We start from the raw sequence: 23,537 nt of genomic DNA on the forward strand, positions 1-23,537 counted from the left end.
ATACCCAGAGAAAACCGTAATTCAAAAAGACACATGCACCCGAATGTTCATTGCAGCACTATTTACAATAGCCAGGTCATGGAAGCAACCTAAATGCCCATCAACAGACGAATGGATAAAGAAGATGTGGTACATATATACAATGGAATATTACTCAGCCATAAAAAGGAACGAAATTGAGTCATTTGTTGAGACGTGGATGGATCTAGAGACTGTCATACAGAGTGAAGTAAGTCAGAAAGAGAAAAACAAATATCGTATATTAATGCATGTATGCGGAACCTAGAAAAATGGTACAGATGAGCCAGTTTGCAGGGCAGAAGTTGAGACACAGATGTAGAGAATGGACATATGGACACCAAGGGGTGAAAACTGCGGTGGGGTGGGGATGGTGGTGTGCTGAATTGGGCGATTGGGATTGACATGTATACACTGATGTGTATAAAACTGATGCCTAATAAGAACCTGCAGTATAAAAAAACAAACAAAACAACTAATACTAAACTTTCATTGGGTTATTTGTATGGAAACATGTTAATATAAATGTTTCAGACATTAAAAAAAAAAAAAAAAAAAAAAATCCTCAACAAAATACTAGCAAACAGAATCCAACAACACATTAAAAGGATCATACACCATGATCAAGTGGGATTTATCCCAGGGATGCAAGGATTCTTCAATATACACAAATCAATCAATGCGATATACCATATTAACAAATTGAAGAAGAAAAACCATATGATCATCTCAACAGAAGCAGAAAAAGCTTTTGACAAAATTCAACACCCGTGGGCTTCCCTGGTGGCGCAGTGGTTAAGAATCTGCCTGCCAATGCAGGGGACACGGGTTCGAGCCCTGGTCTGGGAAGATCCCACATGCCACGGAGCAACTAAGCCCGTGAGCCACAACTACTGAGCTTGCGCGTCTGGAGCCTGTGCTCCGCAACGGGAGAGGCCGCAACAGTGAGAGGCCCGCGCACCGCGATGAAGAGTGGCCCCTGCTCGCCGCAACTGGAGATAGCCCTCGCACAGAAACGAAGACCCAACACAGCCAAAAATAAATAAATTAGTTAATTAATTAAAAAAAAAATCAACACCCATTTATGATAAAAACTCTCCAGAAAGTGGGCATAGAGGGAAATTAACTCAACATAATAAAAGCCATGTATGACCAACCCACAGCAAACATCATTCTCAATGGTGAAAAACTGAAAACATTTCCTCTAAGATCAGGAACAAGACAAGGATGTCCACTCTCACCACTATTATTCAACATAGTTTTGGAAGTCCTAGCCATGGCAATCAGAGAAGAAAAAGAAATAAAAGGAATACAAATTGGAAAAGAAGTAAAATGGCCACTGTTTGCAGATGACATGATACTATATATAGAGAATCCTAAAGATGTCACCAGAAAACTACTAGAGCTAATCAATGAATTTGGTAAAGTTGCAGGACACAAAATTAATGCACAGAAATCTCTTGCACTCCTATACACAAATGATGAAAAATCTGAAAGAGAAATTAAGGAAACACTCCCATTTACCATTGCAACAAAAAGAATAAAATACCTTTTAAATAAGGTATAAATCTACCTAGGGAGACAAAAGACCTGTATGCAGAAAATTATAAGACACTGATGAAAGAAATTAAAGATGATACAAACAGATGGAGAGATATACCATGTTCTTGGATTGGAAGAATCAATATTGTGAAAATGACTATACTACCCAAAGCAATCTACAGATTTAATGCAATCCCTATCAAATTACCAATGGCATTTTTTACAGAACTAGAACAAAAAATCTTAAAATTTGTATGGAGATACAAAAGACCCCGAATAACCAAAGCAGTCTTGAGGGAAAAAAAATGGAGCTGGAGGAATCAGACTCCCTGACTTCAGACTATACTACAAAGCTACAGTAATCAAGACAATATGGTACTGGCACAAAAACAGAAATATAGATCAATGGAACAGGATAGAAAGCCCAGAGATAAACCCACGCACCTATGGTCAACTAATCTATGACAAAGGAGGCAAGGATATACAACGGAGAAAAGAGAGTCTCTTCAATAAGTGGTGCTGGGAAAATTGGACAACTACATGTAAAAGAATGAAATTAGAACACTTCCCAACACCATACACAAAAATAAACTCAAAATGGATTAGAGACCTAAATGTTAAGACTGGACACTATAAAACTCTTAGAGGAAAACATAGGAAGAACACTCCTTCATATAAATCACAGCAAGATCTTTTTTGATCCACCTCCTAGAGTAAAGGAAATAAAAACAAATATAAACAAATGGGACCTAATGAAACATAAAAGCTTTTGCAAAGCAAAGGAAACTACAGACAAGACGAAAAGACAACCCTCAGAATGGGAGAAAATATTTGCAAATGAATCGACGTACAGAAGATTAACCTCCAAAATATATAAACATCTCATGCAGCTCAATATTAAAAAAACAAAAAACCAAATCCAAAAATGGGCAGAAGACCTAAATAGACATTTCTCCAAAGAAGACATACAGATGGCCAAGAAGCACATGAAAACCTGCTCAACATCACTAATTATTAGAGAAATGCAAATCAAAACTACAATGAGGTATCATCTCACACCTGTTAGAATGGACATCATCAGAAAATCTACAAACAACAAATGCTGTAGAGGATGTGGAGAAAAGGGAACCCTCTTGCACTGTTGGTGGGAATGTAAAATGATACAGCCACTATGGAGAACAGTATGGAGGTTCCTTAAAAAACTAAAAATAGAATTACTATATGACCCAACAATCCCACTACTGGGCATATACCCAGAGAAAACCATAATTCAAAAAGACACATGCACCCCAATGTTCATTGCAGCACTATTTACAATAGCCAGGTCATGGAAGCAACCTAAATGCCCATTGACAGACGAATGGATACAGAAGATGTGGTACGTATATACAATGCAATATTACTCAGCCATAAAAAGGAATGAAATTGGGTCATTTGTAGAGACGTGGATGGATCTAGAGACTGTCATACAGAGTGAAGTAAGTCAGAAAGAGAAAAACAAATATCGTATATTAACACATATGTGGAACCTAGAAAAATGGTACAGGTGAACTGGTTTGCAGGGCAGAAATAGAGACACAGATGTAGAGAACAAATGTATGGCCACCAAGAGGAGAAAGTGGCAGGGGTGTGGCATGGGACATTGGGATTGACATATATACACTAATATGTATAAAATGGATAACTAATAAGAACCTGCTGTATAAAAAAATAAATAAAATTAAATTTAAAAATTTAAAAAAAAAAAGAATTTTTGAGGCCAAAAGAGCTGATTTCCTTTCATTGTGCATTCAGCTAGCATTACTCTGGATGCTGCAGGGGTTCAGGGGTGTGAAAGACCCAGGCCCAACCCTCAGGAAGCTTGACAGTCTAACAAACAAGGAAACTCAGGTGTTATTGAAGAAGTCCAGGCAGCAGGGAGATCAAGGAGGGCCACTTAGAAGAGATGCCATCCAGACAGGTTTGGGAAGGATGGAATTGTAAGGTTGAGACACATGGTTATATTTCACCCCACTGTACCCATACCTGGGACATCAGTTGGGGGCAGGAAAAATAGGTCTCCTGCCCCCTTAATTTTCTACACCTGCACCTCCCTGGACACAGCACAGAAAATGATCCCTCTCTGGGCATCTCACAGAATCACAGGACCATAGTCTTTTGGATATGGAAGGGTCCCTTACAGATGATGGAGTCAAATATCCTTATTATATATACAAGGATATTAAAGCCCAGTGAGGGGAAGAGTCTTGTCCCCAAGGCCTCTTAATTTTCCATCCAGGGAACCAGCTAGACTCACATCCAAGGACAGACTTGGCTTCTGAAACCACTGCTATGCAGGGTGCATTTTCCAGAAGTAAGTGACAATAGCAGCACCACAACCCCAAGATCCTACTCTGGATGCTACTAATTTCATCTTCCTAGTTGTTTTCCACATCCAACAACAGCACTGTGTGATACAAATGGCTTCGGAGGTCCTGAACACGCGCCTTCATCTGCTCGGTCCTGTTCCTTGGAACTCTAAGCTCTGATCATGGATTAGCCTGACCTATTACCCAAATTCATCCTAAGAAAGCTAACAATGGCTTCTACCTGCATATCCCTCCACACATGTAAGAAAGAAAGTGCCCTCTCTTCCGGGCATACCCAACAGTGCCCTCTTTTGGCATAACAAGGAGCATAATGTTAAGGACAAAGGCTTTGCAGCCAGGCAGACCTGGGCTCAAGTCCCTGATCCACCTCTTAATAGCTGTCTGACCTTGGGTAATTTACATGATTTTTCTGTGCCTTCTTTTCCTAAGCGATAAAATGGTTGTATACAACCCGCAGGGTGGTTATGAGGATTAAATGAAATAATGTACATAAAGTGCTTAGCACAGTACTGTAAATTCAAGTCACTGAACTGTGAGCTTCGTGAGAGCAGACAGGGGTTGAGTCTGCCCTGTCCGCCTGAATCCCCAGGACCTAACAAAAAGCCTGTCCTGGGCTTCCCTGGTGGTGCAGTGGTTGAGAATCCGCCTGCCAATGCAGGGGACACGGGTTCGAGCCCTGGTCTGGGAAGATCCCACATGCCGCGGAGCAACTAGGCCCGTGAGCCACAACTACTGAGCCTGCGCGTCTGGAGCCTGTGCTCCGCAACAAGAGAGGCGGCGACAGTGAGAGGCCTGCGCACCGCGATGAGGAGTGACCCCTGCTTGCCACAACTAGAGAAAGCCCTCGCACAGAAACGAAGACCCAACACAGCCAAAAATAAATAAATAAATAAATTTAAATTCATTCTATAAAAAAAAAAAGTACCTTGACTGTACATTCTTTAAAAAAAAAAAAAAAAAAAAAAAAGCCTGGCCTTTAACAGAGGCTTAAAAATATGATTAGTGAATGAATGAATAAACATGCTAGCCCACATTAAAAATTCAATGCTGTGATTATTACATCTGACCATGTTCTCTACTTGCATGTCCAAAAACAATAACATATTAGGAAGAGAAAACCAACCAGAAGCTGATTTCACAGGTTTTCACTTAAAAAAATTGCTAGCAGGGTAAATGAGGGTCTTGTGTTTCCAGCAGGATGCTGCACTAAACACTCTTTAGACCCTCCAACCAAAACCAACCAAACATGCCAGCTAGGAAAAAAAAAAAAAAAAAAAGCTTTAACTGCACCAAGTAAGTCTCCAAAAGGTAATGCCTATCAGAACCAAAAACTAACTGAACAGTGGAACTCAGAGAGGTTAATGTTGTTCCAAAGCTACATGGGGTACAGACTGGGGACAAAACCCAGAGCCCACCCAAGGTGAGGACTCTAAGAGAAAAGCCCCTCAGCATAAAGCCCAAAAAGTTACACGTTGGTATCAAGGTGAACTAGACCAAAACCACCCTACCCTCTACTCCCTGGGGACTACAGGCAAATTGCTTATATTGAACACTGGCAATGAGTAGAAGAGGGGGGAAAAAATCTCTCTCAAAATTCGTAACTACAAGCCAACACCAATAAGAAGGTTTGCAGCCTGAATTCAGTCTACTTGGGTGGTCCAAAAAATACCAAGCCAAGAATTTAGTTTAAAATGGTCTCAAGCCGGTAATGACCACAGGCTCCTGGCAGAAGTCAATGCACATCCCCTGTAGGAACCGACCTCCAACACAGTCCCAAAAATTACCCAAAGGTAAAATTCTGATATATGAGCTCATGGTCACAATCACAAAACACACAAGGAAACCAAGCATCCTGAACAAGACTCAGCAGAAACAACAGGTAGTAGACTCAGACCCACAAAGACCTCAAACACTGGAATTATCAGACATAGAATTTAAAATAATTTTAACATATTTAAAGACATTTTTAAAAGGGCATTTGAAAATATAAGTAAAGAGTGAGTGTCTATAAAAATGACTACATAGATTTATTTATTTACTTATTTTTGGCTGCGTTGGGTCTTCGTTGCTATGTGCGGCTTTCTCTAGTTGTGGTGAGAGTGGGCTACTCTTCATAGCAGTGCACGGCCTTCTCATTGCAGTGACTTCTCTTGTTGCGGAGCATGAGCTCTAGGTATGTGGGCTTCAGTAGCTGTGGCTCACACGCTCTAGAGCGCAGGCTCAGTAGTTGTGGCACACGGGCTTAGTTGCTCTGTGGCATGTGGGAGCTTCCTGGACCAGGGATCGAACCCATGTCCCCTGCACTGGCACACAGATTCTCAGCCACTGCCACCAGGGAAGTCCCAACTTCATAGATTTAAAAAAGAACTTCTAGAAATGAAAAATATAATGACTGAAATTTAAAACTCAGTAATTGTCTTTAACAGTGAATTAGAACCAGTTGAAGAAGAATAAAACAGAAATTATAGAAGTTGAAAAAATCAAAGAGAGATTAAGATACGTGGAGAATAGTATGACAAGTTGTAACATATACCTAATCATGGTTACAGAATGAGGGCAGAGAAAGAATATGGCAGAGGCAATATTTGAAGAGATAATGGCCATTGAATCAATCATTATCTCTGAGAAGTTTCTATAAATAATGAAGATAAATAGCCACAGATTTAAGAATCTAAAAAAGCCCAAGCAGGGTAAATAAAGGAATTAACACCTAATAGTGTTACCAGATTTAGCAAGTAAAAATACAAGACTCCTAGTTAAGTTTGAATTTCAGATAAACAATGAATTTTTTTTTTTTTTTTTTTAGTATAAGCATGTCCCATGCAATATTTGGAACATACTTATACCAAAAATGTACTTGTTGAGACTTCCCTGGTGGTCCAGTGGGTAAGACTGAGAGCTCCCAATGCAGGGAGTCTGGGTTTGATTCCTGGTCTGGGAACTAGATCCCACACGCCTGCCGCAACTAAAGACCCCACGTGCCACAACAAAGATCCCTCAGGCTGCAACTAAGACCCAGAGCAGCCAAAATAAATAAATAAATAAATTTTTTTTTTAATGTACTTGTTGTTTACCTGAAATTTTAATTTAACTGGGCATCCTATATTTTTTTTCTGGCAACTCTAACACCTAAACACATTATAATGAAACTGCAAAACACCAAAGAAAAAGAGAAGTTCAAAAAAGCAGCCAAATGGCCTCTAAGTCGATGACAGATGGCCTCTAAGTCGATGACAGTTAGACTGACAGCTGACTTCTCAACCGCAACAAGAGATGCCAAAATTCAGTGGAGTAATGTCTTCAATGTACTCAAAAAACATAACTAGAATTTTACGTCTAGAGAAAATATCTTTAAAAATGAGACTAAAATAAAGACATTTTTAAACAAATAAAAACTAAACAGGTTTGCCATAAACAGATCCTCGTTTTTTTTAATGATAAAGGATTTCTTCAGTCAGGAGAAAAGTAACACCAGATGGAAGCTTAGAGAAGCAAGAAGGAATGGAAAGCAAGGAAGATGGTGAGTGAATATGTGGGTATTTCTAAGCAACACAGATTGACCAAACCATTAATACCATGCAAGATTTAAAAACTAAAGTAGAATTAAAATATGTAACAACAGTGGAATTGAAGAGTGGTGGTGGGGACTTCCCTGGTGGTGCAGTGGTTAAAAGTCTGCCTACCAAGGCAGGGGACATGGATTCAATCCCTGGTCCAGGAGGATCCCACATTCCTCAGAGCAACTAAGCCCATGCGCCACAGCTACTGAGCCTGCGCTCTAGGGCCCACAAGCCACAACTACTGAGCCTGTGAGCCACAACTACTGAGCCTGTGTGCCACAACTACTGAAGCCCCATGCACCACAACTACTGAAGCCCTGTGCACCTAGAACCTGTGCTCCCCAACAAGAGAAGCCACTGCAATGAGAAGCCTGTGCACCATAGCAAAGAGTAGCCTCTGTTCTCCACAACTAGAGAAAGCCTGCGCACAGCAATGAAGACACAACGCAGCCAAAAATAAATAAAATTTAAAAAAAAAAAGAAGAGTGGTGGTGGAGTTTTAGCTTGCATTTGGGTGAAAAGAATAATGGTAATTAATTTTAGTATTTCATTATGTAAATGGTATGTTGATATTTCTAGAGTAATGACTAAAAGAATAGCAATAAAGTATATAACTTCCAAACAGAGGATTAGGATGGAATGCAAAAAAAAAAAAAAAATCTGCCCAAAATGGTTAGAAAATACAGGGGGGAAAAACAGAAAAGGCAAAAAATAGTTTAAAAAAAAAAGTTTTTTAAATAAATCATTGATTACCTAAAATCCCAGTTATCAGGGTGGATTTTTTAAAAATCCAAGTAAGTATCATTTATGAAAGTAAAAGCTAAAGCATAAGTACCCAAGAGGGTTAAAAGTGAAAGAATGAAAAAAGATATTCTAGGCAAACACTAATTAAATGAGAAAGATAAGGTAGTTATATTAACATCAGAAAAATAGACTTTACTGAAAAATGTATTATTAGGAATAAAGAGTGTCACAAACTAATGACAAAAGGTCCAATTCACCAAGAAGATACAACAATTCTAAACCTGTATGCAACGAATAATATTAAAAATTTTAAGGAAAAATTCACTGAGCTACAGGAGAAATTGACAAATCCATCATATAGAAGAGATTTTAACATACTTTTCTCAGTAATTGACAACACAGAGCAAAAAAAAATCAGTAAGCATATAGAAAAATTTGACTGACACAACTAATAAGCTTGATCTTATGGACATATATAGAACATTGTACTCAGTATACTTTCAAGAGTACATGAATCAATTTTCATGAATATTTCAAAGGCTGGGTGTCATACAGATAACATTCTCTAAGCACAATGCAAATAAGTTAGAAAATCAATAACAAACACATAATGGAGAAACCCCATATATCTCCAAATTTTAAAACATTTCTAAATGACTCATGGATCAAAAAAAAAGACTCACAATGGAAATTAGAAAATATTTAGAATTGAATGATAATGAAAATATTTCATACTAAAACTTGTGGGATGCAGCTATAGCAATACCAAGAAGCAGATTTTTAGCCTTTAAAGGTTATATTATGAAGAATGAAGGATGAAAACTGAGTTAAATATTCTATTTAAATAACATCAAAGACAGTAGAATGAAGGAAACAATACAGAGTAGAAATTACTGAAATAGAGAACATACATTTTAGAAGATCAATAAACCCGAAAGTTGATTATTTGAAAAGACCAATAAGCCTGAATCTAATCATGAAGAAACAATCAAACAAATCCAAATTTAAGAGTGTATTAATTTTCTACTGCTGCTGTAACAAATCAACACAAACTTAGTGGCTTAAAACAACACAAATTTATTATTTTACAATTCTGTAAGTCAGTATTCTGATATGGGTCTCAACAGGCTAAAATCAAGGTGTCAGCAGGGCTGCATTCCTTTCTGGAGGCTCTACGGAAGGGTCCATTTTCTTGCTCATTCAGGTTGTTGGCAGAATTAGTTCCCTGTGGTTGCAAGACTGAGATCCCTGTTGCCTTGCTAGCTGTCAGCTTCCATTTCCAGCTTAGGACCATTTCCTGCATTTTTTGGCTCATATCTCTGTCTTCCTTCAAAGCCAGCAATAGCAGGTTGAGTCACTCTCATGCTTTGAATCTCTCCTTTTTCTTCTTTCGTCTCATCTCTCTCTGACTCAGTCAATAAACATTTTCTACTTTTAAGGATTTATATTCCAGGATAATGAAAAAGAAGGAACACTTCCCAACTCATTTCATTATGCATAACCTTGACTCTAAAACCCATTAAGGACAGTATGAGAAATAAAAATTACATGCCAATGTCACTCATAAACATAGATGAAAAATCCTAAATAAAATACTAGCAAACCAGGGACTTCCCTGGTGGTCCAGTGGGTAAGAATCCATGCTCCCAATGCAGGCGGCCCGGGTTCGATCCCTGGTCGGGAACTAGATCGCTAATGCATGCCGCAACTAAGAGTTTGTATGCTGTAACTAAGAAGAAGGCCGCATGCTGCAACGAAGATCCTGCATGCCACAACTAAGACCTGGTGCAGCCAAAATAAATAAATAAATATTTTTAAAAAAATACTAGGAATGAGCAATGAGTAATAAAAAGGGTAATAAATACATCAGAATCAACTTGTATTTATTTCAGGAATCCAAGATTGGTATAACATTAGAAAATCACTTAATATGCTTCATTTTAACAGATTAAAGAAGAAAAATAATATGGTTATTTCAGTAATACAGAAAAATCATTTGATATGATTCAACATCCATTTATCATTTTTTTAAGTTAGCAAACTATAAGTAAAAGAGAAATTTCTCAGTTTGTTAAAGAGTATCTGGGAGAGAAAGAAAAAGAGGAAGAGAAGAAATAAACCCACATTATATCAAATATCATACTGAATGGTGAAACACTGAAAGCATTTGCTTTAAGATCATGAGCTAGATAAGGTCTCATTATCGCCCCTCTATCACTATACTGGAGTTTCTCGCAATGCAGTTATGCAAAAAATAGGACAAAGATATCCAAAATAGAAAGGAAGAAAAAGAATGCAATTATCATATATAGAAACAAAAAAATTATATAAAAATTATTAGAATTAATAAAAGAGTGCCAAGAACAATTGCGGAATACAGAATCAATCTATAGGATTCAATTGCATTTCTAAACATCAGCAACACAATTTGAGAATGTAAGTTTAAAAATACAATGCAATACAATACAATCAAAATTCGCAATAGCATCAAAATATAATATAAAGTATCCAGGACTATAAAGTATCCAGGATATAAAGTATCCAGGACTAAATTGTACAAAAATTTTGCAAGCCTTTTGTATAAATAAGTGGAGAGAGATACTACCATGGATAGAAAGACACAATTTAAATATATGTGTGTGTGTGTGTGTGTATAAGTTTTTCCTCAATTGATCAAACCCTCAGTAAAATTCTTTTTGTGGAACATACGATCTGATTCTAAAACATATGTGGGGCTTCCCTGGTGGCACAGTGGTTAAGAATCCGCCTGCCAATGCGGGGGACACAGGTTTGAGCCCTGGTCCAGGAAGATCCCACATGCCGCGGAGCAACTAAGCCTGTGCGCCACAGCTACTGAGCCTGCACTCTAGGGCCCGCAAGCCACAACTACTGAAGCCCGTGCGCCTAGAGACCATGCTCTGCAACAAGAGAAGCCACCGCAATGAGAAGCCTGTGCACCGCAATGAAGAGTAGCTCCCTCTCACCGCAACTAGAGAAAGCCCACACACAGCAACGAAGACCCAACACAGCCAAAAATAAATAAATTTTAAAAATAAAACATATGTGGAAGTACAAAACACAATGACACTTCAAGAGAAGAACAAAATGGGAGCTTGTCTTTAAAGATATCAAAAAGTATTTTAAAGCTATTCATTATTACGACAATGATGTATTGGCATGGGAATAGACAAAATGATCAATGGAAAGAACAGAAAGCCTAGATATAGACACACAAATATATTGACGTATGAGTTATAACCAACTTAGCATTGTAGATGAGAAAAGGATGGACTCTTCAATACTTGTTGCTGGGTCACTTGGTTAAACATACAGGTGGGGGTATAAAATTGAATCCTAATCTCACACCATATACTGAAATCAGTCCCAGGTAGATTAAAGACCTAGAAAGCTTTTAAATAGACAAAAAAGAATAACTTTTTATGACTTTGGGTAGGGGGAGGACTTCGTAAACTAGACATAAAAACTTACCCTAAAGGAAAAGAACGGTAAACTTAATTACATTAAAATAAGAACTTTTTTCATCAAAGCACATCATAAAGAGAGTGAAAAAACAAGCCACAAAGTAGGAATAGAGCCATCCATAGTCAGAACCACATAAAGAACTCCTACAAACCAGGAAGTAAAAGACAAAACAAACTAATAGGCAAAAGGTTTAAAGCAAGCATTTCACAGACGAAGAAACCAAATGACTAATAAACACATAGACATCCAACCTCATTGGTAGTCAGGAAATGCAGATTAAAACTGTAATGTGTTACCATATTCACAAAGTCAAAAAGTCTAATCATATGGAAACAACCAGAAAGTCGATCAACTGCAGAATGCATAAACTGTGGAGTATCCGTATGGCAGGGAAAATAAATGAATTACGAGTACATGCAGCTACACGGCTGTATCTCGGGAACAAAATGTTGAGTACTAAAAGCAAGTCACAGAAGAATACAAGGTTCCATTTTCATGAAGTTTAAAATGTGAAAAGCAGACAATATTCATTCTTAGAAACACATTCATCTTGTTAAACTACCTCGAGGAGGGAGGTGAAGGAATAAAACTGAGAGGGTGGCACACAAAGGACTTCAAAAATAATGGTAGTTATTTTTCTTAAACTGGGTGGTAGGTGATGGGGAGGGAGAGAGGAGGCGATGTTAGCTCATTGTCGGAGGGGTTGCAAGTCAGTCCCCACTGAGAGGAGGGGAGAGGGGTCACATGTTTCCTTCCCCAAGTGTGTTGGGAGACAGAGATGAGGAAAATTGGGAGAGAGATGCAGAGGAAGTGAGAGAGATAGAAGAGTCCGGGGCGACCAAAAGTCCAGAAGGCAGGTGGTGGGCGGGAGGGTGGGGAATGGAAAAGTCAATGTTAACTTATCCGTTAGAGTCTTTTCTTTTTTTGCGTTTCCTTTTTTTAAAAATTTTTATTGGAGTACCGTTGATTTACAATGTTGTGTTAGTTTCAGGTATACAGCAAAAAATTGTCTTAAAAAAATTCCTGGGGACTTCCCTGGCAGTCCAGCGGTTAGGACTTGGTGCTTTCAATGCCATGGGCCAGGGTTTGATCCCTGGTCAGGTAAGTAAGAACCCACAAGCTCTGAGGCACAGCCAAACAAACAAACAAACAAACTCCTGGAACTATAAGCAATTATAGCAAAAATGCAGGATACAAGGTTAACATACTAAAGTTAATCACTTTCCTATATACCAGCAATGAACAAGTGCAATTTGAAATTAAAAGCAATATACCATTTACATTAGCACCATCCCCCAAAATGAAATAGGTTAAATATAACAAAATATAAACAGTATCTGTGGGAGAAAAACTACAAAACTCTGTTGAAAAGAATCAGAAAACTAAATAAATAGAGAGATACTGTTTGTTTAATATTGAAGGTAGTAAGACCCAATATTGTCAAGATATCAGTTCTTCCCAACTTGATCTATAGATTCAATGTAATCCCAATCAAAATCCTAGCAAGTTATTTTGTGGATATCTACAAAGTGATTCTAAAGTTTATGTGAAGAAGTGAAAGACACAGAATAGCCAACATAATTTTGAAGGAGAATAAAGTTGGGGGACTGACACTACCTGACTGCAGGACTTACTGTAAAGCTACAGCAATCAAGACGCAGTGCGGTATTGGCAAAGGGATAGACAAATAGATCAATGGGACAGGATGTAGAGTCCAGAGATAAACCCACATAAATGTAGTCAAGTGATTGTTGACAATGGAGCAAAGGCAATAATGATGGAGCAATGACAGTCTTTTCAACAAATGTTGCTGCAATTAAGAAAATACATAAGCAAGCTACAGACTGGGAGAAAATATTTGCAAAACATCTACCTGACAAAGGACGTCTATCTAGAGTATGTAAAGAATTCCTAAAATTCAATAATAGAAGACAACTAATCCAATTTTTAAAAGACAAAAGCATCACTTCAAAAAAAGAAGACATAAGAATAGACAATAAGAACATGGAAACAGTGAATGATTTATTCATTGATTCTACAAACATTCATTGAATATTAAATATGAACTACATGAATAAAACAATAACTGTGCACCCGAGGGCCTCACAGTTGGTAGGGGAGGCAATTAAACAGATTCGTTTTTTAAAAAGTGGTGCTGGGGCTTCCCTGGTGGCGCAGTGGTTAAGTGTCTGCCTGCCAATGCACGGGACACGAGTTCGAGCCCTGGTCCAGGAAGATCCCACATGCCGCAGAGCAACTAAGCCTGTGCGCCACAACTACTGAGCCTGTGCTCTAGAGCTCGTGAGCCACGGCTACTGAGCCCGCATGCCACAACTACTGAAGCCCGTGCGCCTAGAGCCCATGCTCCTCAACAAGGGAAGCCACCACAATGAGAAGCCCACACACTTCAAGGAAGAGTAGTCCCCGCTCACCACAACTAAAGAAAGCCTGTGTGCAGCAATGAAGACTCAGCCCAGCCAAAAATAAATAAATAAATATTTTTTTAAAATGGTGCTAGAACAACTGAACATCCATCTGCAAAAAAAATTAATCTAGACACAGACTTTATACCCTTCACAAAAATTAACTCAAAATGCATCACAGACTTAAATGTAAAATGCAAAACTATAAAACTCCTAGAAGATAACATAGAAGAAAATCTAATTGACCTTGGGCATAGCGTGATCCATGAAAAAAATAATTGACAAGCTGGAGCTCATTAAAATTAAAAACTTCTGCTCTGGAAAAGACTATCAAGAGAATAAGAAGACAAGCCACATACTGGGAGAAAGTATTTGCAAAAGACACATCTGATAAAGGACTGTTACCCAAAATATACAAAGAATAATAAGAAACCCAATAATAAAAAAACAAATAATAAGAAAACAAATGACTTAACTAAAACTGGACAAAAGACCTAAACAGACATCTCACCAAAGAAGATTTATAGATGGCAAATAAGCACATGAAAAGATGCTCAACATAATGTGTCATTAGGGAAATGTAAATTAAAACAACAAGATACCACTACACACCTATTCAAATGGCCAAAATCCAAAACTCTAACACCACCAAATACTGGCAAGGATGTGGAGCAACAGGAACTCCCATATATTGCTGGTAAGAATGCAAAATGGTGCCGCCACTTTGTAAGACAGTTTGGCAGTTTCTTACAAAACTAAACATGCTCTTACCATATGATTCAGCAATCACACTCCTTGGTATTTACTCAAATGAACTGAAGACTTATATTCACACAAAAATCTGAACAGAAATGTTTATAACAACTTTATCCATAATTGCTGAAACTTGGAAGCAACCAACATGTTCTTCAGTAAGTGAAAGATTCAATAAACTGTGGTACATCCAGACAATGGACCATTAGCACTAAAAAGAAATGATCAAGCCATGAAAAGACATAGAGGAACCTTTAGTATTACTAACTGAAAGAAGCCAATCTGAGAAGGCTATATCCTGTATGATTCCAAATATATGACATTTGGAATATGTGACATAGAAAAGGCAAAACTTCAGAGACAGGAAAAGGATCAGTGGTTTCCAAGGCTTAGCAGGGAGAGGTGGATGAATAGGTTTAACACAGAAGATTTTTAGGATAGTGAAACTATTCTGTATTCTGTATGATACTACAATAGTGGGTATATGTCATTATACATTTGTTGAAACCATAGACTGCACAACACCAAGAGTAAATCTCAATGTAAATTATGGACTTTGGGTGATAATGATGTCAGTGTAGCTTCATCAACTGTAACAAATGCACCACTGTGGTGCAGGATGTTGATAGTCAGGGAGGATGTGTGTATGTGGGGACAGGAGGCATATGGGAAATCTCTGTACCTTCCACTCAATTTTGCTGTGAACCTAAAAGTGCTCTAAAAATATTAAAAAATAAAAACATATTATGACCCATCAAATAAAATAGGAAATCATGATATAAATTAATAAATTGAAATTTTGACAAGGATTGGGATATTTACAGTTTCCAAGTACCTCCCCCCTAAAAAAAATACGTATTAATTCCAAGGAGAAAAAGAATAACCTGACAGTGGAGAAGTAGAAAAGTGGCTGACACCACCTGAATCAAGGGTTCAAAGTGCACTTCATTGGTAATGGAAAAAATCCAAATCACACCACCTGACAGGATGCACTGAGAAGAACCCCAGCATTGCTTCTGTGATATTCCAGCCAAATATGCAAAATCTGAGTCTAATCTTGAGGAAACACCAGAAAAAGCCAAACTGAGAGGTGGGCTACAAAATAGCTGACCTGCAATCTTCAAAAATGTCAAGATCATGAAAGTTAAGGAAAGTCTGAGGAATTTTCCAGAATGAAAGAAAAAAGACATGATACTAAATGATTCTGAATTGTATCCTTTACTATAAAAGATATTGTTGGGACCACTGGGAAAACTTGAATGGAGTCTGAAGACTAGACAGTAGTAACAAGTCAATGTTTATTTCCTGATTTTGATGGTTGTATTGTGGTTCTATAGAACTATCTTGTTTGTAGGAAATACACACTAAAGTATCAGGGGGATAATGGGGCACCATATTGGCAGCCTACTCTCAAATGATTACAAGAAAAAGCTTTTTTGTACTATTCTTGCAACTTTGAGGTTTTTCAAATTTTTTAAATTGAAGTTTATTTTATATGATATCTGTATGCTGTAGAATGAAGTTGGCCCCCTACCTCACACCATATACAAAAATTAATTCAAAATAGATCAATGACTTAAATATAAGCGCTAAAATCATAAACTCTTAGAAGGTAACATAGCAGTGAATTTTCATGACCTTAGATTTGGCAATGGATTCTTAGACATGACACCAAAAGAACAAGCAGCAAAAATAAAAATAAAGTGGACTTCATCAAATTTAAAACCTTTGTGAATCAAAGGACATTACCAAGAGGGTGAAAAGGCAACCTACAGAATCGGATAAAATATTTGCAAATTAGATATCTGATAAGGGTCTAATATCCAGAATATATAAAGAACTGTTGCAAATCAACAATAAAAAGAAAGCCCAAATTTTAAAATGGGCAAAGTACTTGAATAGACGTTTATTAAAAATATATACAATATGGATTTTTCCAAAGAAGACATATGAATAGCCAGTAGGCACATGAAAAACTGGTCAACATCACTAATCATCAGGGAAAGGCAAATCAAAACTAAAATAAGATATCACTTCAAACCTGTTAGAGTGGCTATCATCAAAAAGACAAGAGATAACAAGTGTTGGCGGGGATGTGGAGAAAAGGGAACCCTTGTACACTGTTGCTGGGAATATAAATTGGTGCAGCCACCATGGAAAACCACAGTATGGCGGTTCCCCAAAAAGTTAAAAAATGGAACTTTATGATCCAGCATATGATCCAGCAATCCCACTTCTGGGTATATATCCAAAGGAAATGAAAGCAGGACAGAAAAGAGATATGTACACTCCCATGTTCATTCCAGCATTATTCACAATAGCCAAGATATGGAAACAACCTAAGTGTCCATCAAAAAATAAATGGATAAAGAAGATGTGGCACATATATACAATGGAATATTACTCAGCCATAAAAGGAAATGAAATTGAGTTATTTGTAGTGAGGTGGATGGACCTAGGGTCTGTCATACAGAGTGAAGTAAGTCAGAAAGAGAAAAACAAACACAGTATGCTAACACATATATATGGAATCTAAAAAAAAAAAAAAATGGTTCTGAAGAACCTAGGGGCAGGACAGGAATAAAGACGCAGACGTAGAGAATGGACTTGAGGACATGGGGAGGGGGAAGGGTAAGCTGGGATGAAGTGAGAGAGTGGCATGGACATATATACACTACCAAATGTAAAATAGGTAGCTAGTGGGAAGCAGCTGCATAGCACAGGGAGATCAGCTTGGTGCTTTGTGTCCACCTAGAGGGGTGAGATAGGGAGGGTGGGAGGGAGACGCAAGAGGCAGGAGCAGATAGATATATATATATTATAGCTGATTCACTTTGTTCTAAAGCAGAAAGTAACACACCATTGTAAAGCAATTATACTCCAACAAAGATATTTTTTAAAAAAAGAAGATGTGGCATATATGTGTGTGTGTGTGTGTGTGTGTGTGTGTGTGTGTATATAGTGGAATATTATTCAGCCATGAGAAAAAAGGAAATCCTGCCATTTGGGACAACATCGATGGCCCTTGAGGGCATTTATGCTGAGTGAAATAAGCCAGACAGAGAAAGATAAATACTACATGGTATCACTTATATGTGAAATCTTTTTTAAAAATGTCAAACTCAGAAACAGAGAGTAGAAAAGTGATTGCCAGGGGCTGAGGGGTGGGGGAAAGGGAAAAGTTGGTAAAAAGTTACAAACTTTCAGCTGTAAGATGAATAAGTTCTGAGGATCTAATGTAAACATCGTGACTCTAGTTGATAACACTGCATTGTATAATTGAAATCTGCTAAGAGAGTAGAGCTTAAACGTTTTCACTATAAATAAATAAATAAATAAATAAGGCGATGGATGTATTAATTACCTAAATGGGGGAAAATCCTTTCACAATGTATACGTGTATCAAATTACCATGATGTACACTTCATATACCTTACAATTATATATGTCAGTTATACCTCAACAAAGCTGAAATAAATGAATGAATAGTTTATTTTAACCTTCTCATGTTTGGGAAAAAAATGATGAAGAAGATATACAAGTGGCCAATAAGCACATGACAAGACGCTCAACATCACAAATCATTAGGGAAATGCAAATCAAAACCACACTGAGGGCTTCCCTGGTGGCTCAGTGGTTGAGAATCTGCCTGCTAATGCAGGGGACACGGGTTCGAGCCCTGGTCTGGGAAGATCCCACATGCCGCAGAGCAACTAGGCCCATGAGCCACAACTACTGAGCCTGCGCGTCTGGAGCCTGTGCTCCGCAACAAGAGAGGCCGCGATAGTGAGAGGCCCGCGCACCGCGATGAAGAGTGGCCCCTGCTTGCCGCAACTAGAGAAAGCCCTCGCACGGAAACAAAGACCCAACACAGCCAAAAATAAATAAATAAAAATAAATTTAAAAAAAAAAAAAACCACACTGAGGTACCTCTTCACACTCACTAGAATGGCTCTATTTTTTTAATGGAAAATAACAAGTGATGACAAGGATGTGGAGAAATTGGAAACCTCATGTGTTGCTGGTGGGAATATAAAATGGTACAGCTATTTTGGAAAACAGTTTGGCAGTTCCTCAAGATGGCCCATCAATTCCACTCCTAGGTATATACCCAAAAGAATTGCAAGCAAAGACATGTTCATAGCAGCATTATTCACAAGAGCCAAAGGACATATGGAAAACAATCTGACGTCCAACAAAGGATGAACAGATACACAAATTGTAGTATGTACAAACAGTGGCATATTATCCGTCCATAAAAGGGAATGGAGCACATTGTAGCATGAGTGAACCACCAAACATAATGCTAAGTGAAACAAAGAAGACACAAAAGGCCACATGTTATATGGTTCCATTTATATGAAGAGTCCAGAACAGGCAAATCTATAGAGACAGAAAACAGATTGGTGGTCGCTAGGGCCTGCGGGGAAGGGGAATGGAGAGTGACTGTTTAATAGGCACGAGATTTCCTTGGGGGATGATGAAAATGTTCTGGAACTAGGTGGAAGTGATGCTTGCATAACACTGTAAATGAACTAAATGCCACTGAATCATTCACTTTAAAATGATTGGTTTTATATTATGTGAATTTTGCCTTAATTTAAAAGAAAAAAAAAAGTACTACCTTCCTTCCCTGAACCTCTTCTTCTCACCCTATAGAGATAAAAATCCCTATAAGTTTTTGGATTATAACCCATAGTATAAAATAATATCCATGTGTCCATACTGATACAAATAAGTGATTGGATTAAAAATTAATAAATAGGGGAGAAGAGATATGTCTCCTATGCAAAAGAATTCCAAAGAATTTATGTAGACACTCACCCACCTCAGAGAGATGGAGCTCAGCCCCCCTCTCCTTAAGTATGGGCTGCACATCGCGACTTCCTTCCAAAGAATAGAATATCAAAAGGGGTCGGAGGGAGCAACTTTACAGTGGAGAAATCTGGAAACACGACCTTAACCAAAGGATCAAGGGAACATCACAGTGAGAAGTCATATTGGTGACATGTGCCCCCCCATCGTGTGAAGTGATGAGAAAGCAACTTCATCTCTTCAGTCTTCCTCCCAAAACCCATAACCCCAGTGTAGGCATGGAGAAAACATCAGATAATCCCTAACTGAGGGACATTCTACAAAATACCCGACCAATGAATGCTCCTCAATACTGTCAAGTTCAGACTTCCCTGGTGGTCCGGTGGTTAGGACTCCAAGCTCCCAATGCAGGGGGCCCGGGGTCAGTCCTTGGTCAGGGAACTAGATCCTGCATGCCGCAACTAAAGGAGCCTGCATGTCACAAGTAAAGACCCTGCATGCCACAGCAAAGATCCCGCACGTGGCAACAAAGAGCCCGCGTGCTGCAACTAAGACCCAGCACAGCCAAATAAATAAATAAATATTTTTTAAAAAGGACTGTCCAGGTCATCAGAAACAAGGAAAGTCTGAGAAACCATCACAGACCAGAGGAGGCCAAGGAGACCTGACAACTGAACACAATGGGGTGACCTGGATGGTGGGCGAAAACAGGAAATAGACCTTAGGGGGAAACTGGGGAACTTAGAGTCAACCATGGAGCTTAGTAAATAGTAGTGTACCAGAGCTGGTTCCTTAGTAGTGAAACATGGACCACACGAATGTAAGATGTTAACACTGGGGAAAACTGAATGGAGGGTATACAGGAACTCTTTGTACTATCCTTGCAACTTTTCTGTAAATCTATCAATAAAACTATTCTAAACTAAAAGCTTTATTTAAAAAAAAAAGGCAAGGGACAGAACAGTAAATATTAGTGCCATCATATACACATACATATGCATGTGTAATACACACACGTTTGCACATGCACTGAATATTTCAGAAAGCATACTCTAGAAACCAATAACACCAGAGGCCTCTGAGAGGAACAAGGTGCTTGGAGGACAGGGAAAGGAGGACACAGCATACTTTTTCTACCTTTTGAATTTTGATACGAATGGTTAAAAAATGAGTGTTCTGGGAACTTCCTGGTGGTCCAGTGGTTAGGACTCGGTGCTTTCACTGCCAGGGGTGCGGGTTCAATCCCTGGTCAGGGAATTAAGATCCCGAAAGCCACTTGGTGCAGCCAAAAAAAAGTGTTCTGTGTTGGCTTCAGCACAGACTAAAATTAGAATGGTATGGAGAAGATGAACCTGGCCCAGTGCAAGGATGACACACAAACTCATGAACTGTTCCATATTCTTTAGTGTTTAGTGTGCACAGAGTTTCAATTTTGTAAGATGAAAAAGTTCTAGAGATTTGTTGCTCAACAAGGTAAATATACTTAACACTACTGAACTGTACACTTAGAAATGGTTAAGATGGCAAATTTAATCTATGTGGCTTCACCACAATTTAAAAAATAGAGTGTTCTAAAGCAAAAGTGACAATCTGTTCAGAGATGGGTATCCAGTTTATCTTCCTAATTATGTTCTGTAATTTTCTTCATATTTGAAAATTTTAAATCTCAGGCCAGGGTTCTGCGTGTGCAAAGGCCCTGTGGCAGGATGAAGCACAGCCAGTGTGGACTGGAGAGCAGGGAGCAAAGGACGAGGTGGCACAGGATGAGAGAAGTCGGTGGGGACTCAGTCACACAGCCACCGGAGACAACGTCCTTCCCACACATTCCAGAGGCTCCCTCCCACCTGTGCCAGCCTAGAAGTCAGGTCTGCTCCCTAGCACTAACAGGGCTCCTGAGTCTGCTTCCCAAATCACATAGTGCCAGCCCCGGCCCAGCCCCCAGCTCTGCCCTGAGCAGGACAAGCTCATGTTTCCCCATCCCCTCTAGGCTGCTTTACCCCACAAGAGACAGCTCTGAGCCAACAGGTTTCTGTGGGCGGATGCCGCAGGGCAGGGTTCACACAAAGACGCGACTGTCTCAGGCACCATCCTGGCCCTGCAGAGCAGGATCCTCGCCTGATCTTCCAGCCTCCACATCAAAGAGGAGACATCTAAACCCCCGCTAGCCGCCCACAGCACTCAGCCCAGCCCTGGTCCCGGGTGGCTCTCTTGGGGTACTTTCCACCCCTCGGATAGGAGGAAGGAGGTTGAGGCAGGACACGACAGCAGCGGGTTGGCACTGCTGTGCCCAGGAGAAGAGTCAAGCCATGGAGCGCAGCATCTTCCACCGCACGGCACTTTACAGTGCTCAGCGCACCGTGAAGGAGGCATGGTGGGTACTGGCATGCTTGTGACAGGTCAGGAAAAGGAATCGATTGTACTGAAGTCACAGCTGGCCAGAGGGTCCAGACCCTCCAGCTCCCAGGAGCACAGGAGGTTTCCACCCCATGAGTGGCAGTCTGACAGCGAAGACACTGGGCGAGGCCTCCCAACGGCACCACTTAGTAGCTGGGATCTTGGGCAGACCTCCTGATCGCGACCTCCCTAGGGTGCCAAGTGCAGTGCCTGGCATGTCGTAAATATTCAGCAGTAGGTGGCTCTTCTAACCGTGATGCCCCAGAAACAACCCACTAGAGAGCTGTCACTAACAACCAACTCATCTACTCCAGAGGCCATCGCATGGGCTGAAATAGGAAGAGGGGTGAGGGCACCTGGGGACAGAGCACCTGCCTGCCAGATAGACCCCCTGCCCCACACCCAGGCTCACCAGCCTTGCTGAGATTAAATGCAATCAGAGTCACAGAAGAGGCGGTGGGAACCAGGAGACCTGAGGGGTCCAGTCTCCACACTGATCATAATGTGCTGTGTTACTCTTGGCAAGTCACTTCCTCTCTGAGCCTCATGGTTTTTTTTCATCAGTAAAATGAAGAGTCTGGACATCAAGAAAGGCCCCTCAAAACTAAGGTCCTGTGAATGTATTTTATTTCCAAATTCCTTCTAAAATGGATAGGTAGATAAACATGGATGGATGGGTGTGCGGATGGGGGAGGTGGATGAAAGATAGATAAAAACTGGTTGGTTATTACCTTCTTTTAAGGCTGACTCAAGCAAGGAAGAAAGGAAAGAAGAAAAGAAGGGAAGGAAGAAGGAAGGGAGGGAGGAAGGAAGCGGGAGAGAAAGAAAGAGAGAGAAAGAGGGGGGAAGGGAACTAGCTACTGCTCACTGTGCCCTCCCACATGCCATGTGTTGTTCAAAGCACTTACGTGGGGCTCTCCTGCCTCTTCGAGATGGTGGCAAATGAAGAAATTCTTCAGAAATGATGAGGAGGAAAGGTCCAAAATTACTGCCAGAAACCAGCTATATCAATCAAGGTTCTCCAGAGAAACAGAACCAATAGGATGGATGGATGGATGGATGGATGGGTAGGTGGGTGGATGGATGGGTGGATGGATGGATTTATCTTAAGGAATTGGCTTACACAACTGTGAAGACCAGCAAGTCCAAAATCCTGTAAGCAGCAGGCTGGAATCTTCCAGCAGCTAGAAGCTCAGGCAGAAGTTGATGTAACAGCCTTGAAGTAGAATTTCTTCTCTTGGAAACCTCAGCTTGTGCTCTTAAGGCCTTCAATTGATTGGATGGGGCCCACCCACAGTATCAAGGGTAACCTCCTTTACTTAAAGTCAACTGATTGTAGGTGTCAACGACAATCCCTTCAGAGCAACACCTAGATTAGCATTTGATTAAACAATTAGGTACTATAGCCTAGCCAAGTTGACACATAACATTGACCA

General features: G+C 39.6%; 1 non-coding gene across 1 annotated transcript; it reads left to right on the top strand.

The window, feature by feature from the left end:
• Positions 1-21,007: 21,007 nt before the first annotated feature.
• Positions 21,008-21,110, top strand: LOC132354695 (U6 spliceosomal RNA). The gene has a single exon (XR_009499370.1). It is a non-coding gene; the product is annotated as a U6 spliceosomal RNA (small nuclear RNA).
• Positions 21,111-23,537: the final 2,427 nt, after the last annotated feature.

This window comes from Balaenoptera ricei, chromosome 1, assembly GCF_028023285.1.
Source record: "Balaenoptera ricei isolate mBalRic1 chromosome 1, mBalRic1.hap2, whole genome shotgun sequence".
Classification (NCBI taxonomy): Eukaryota; Metazoa; Chordata; class Mammalia; order Artiodactyla; family Balaenopteridae; genus Balaenoptera; species Balaenoptera ricei.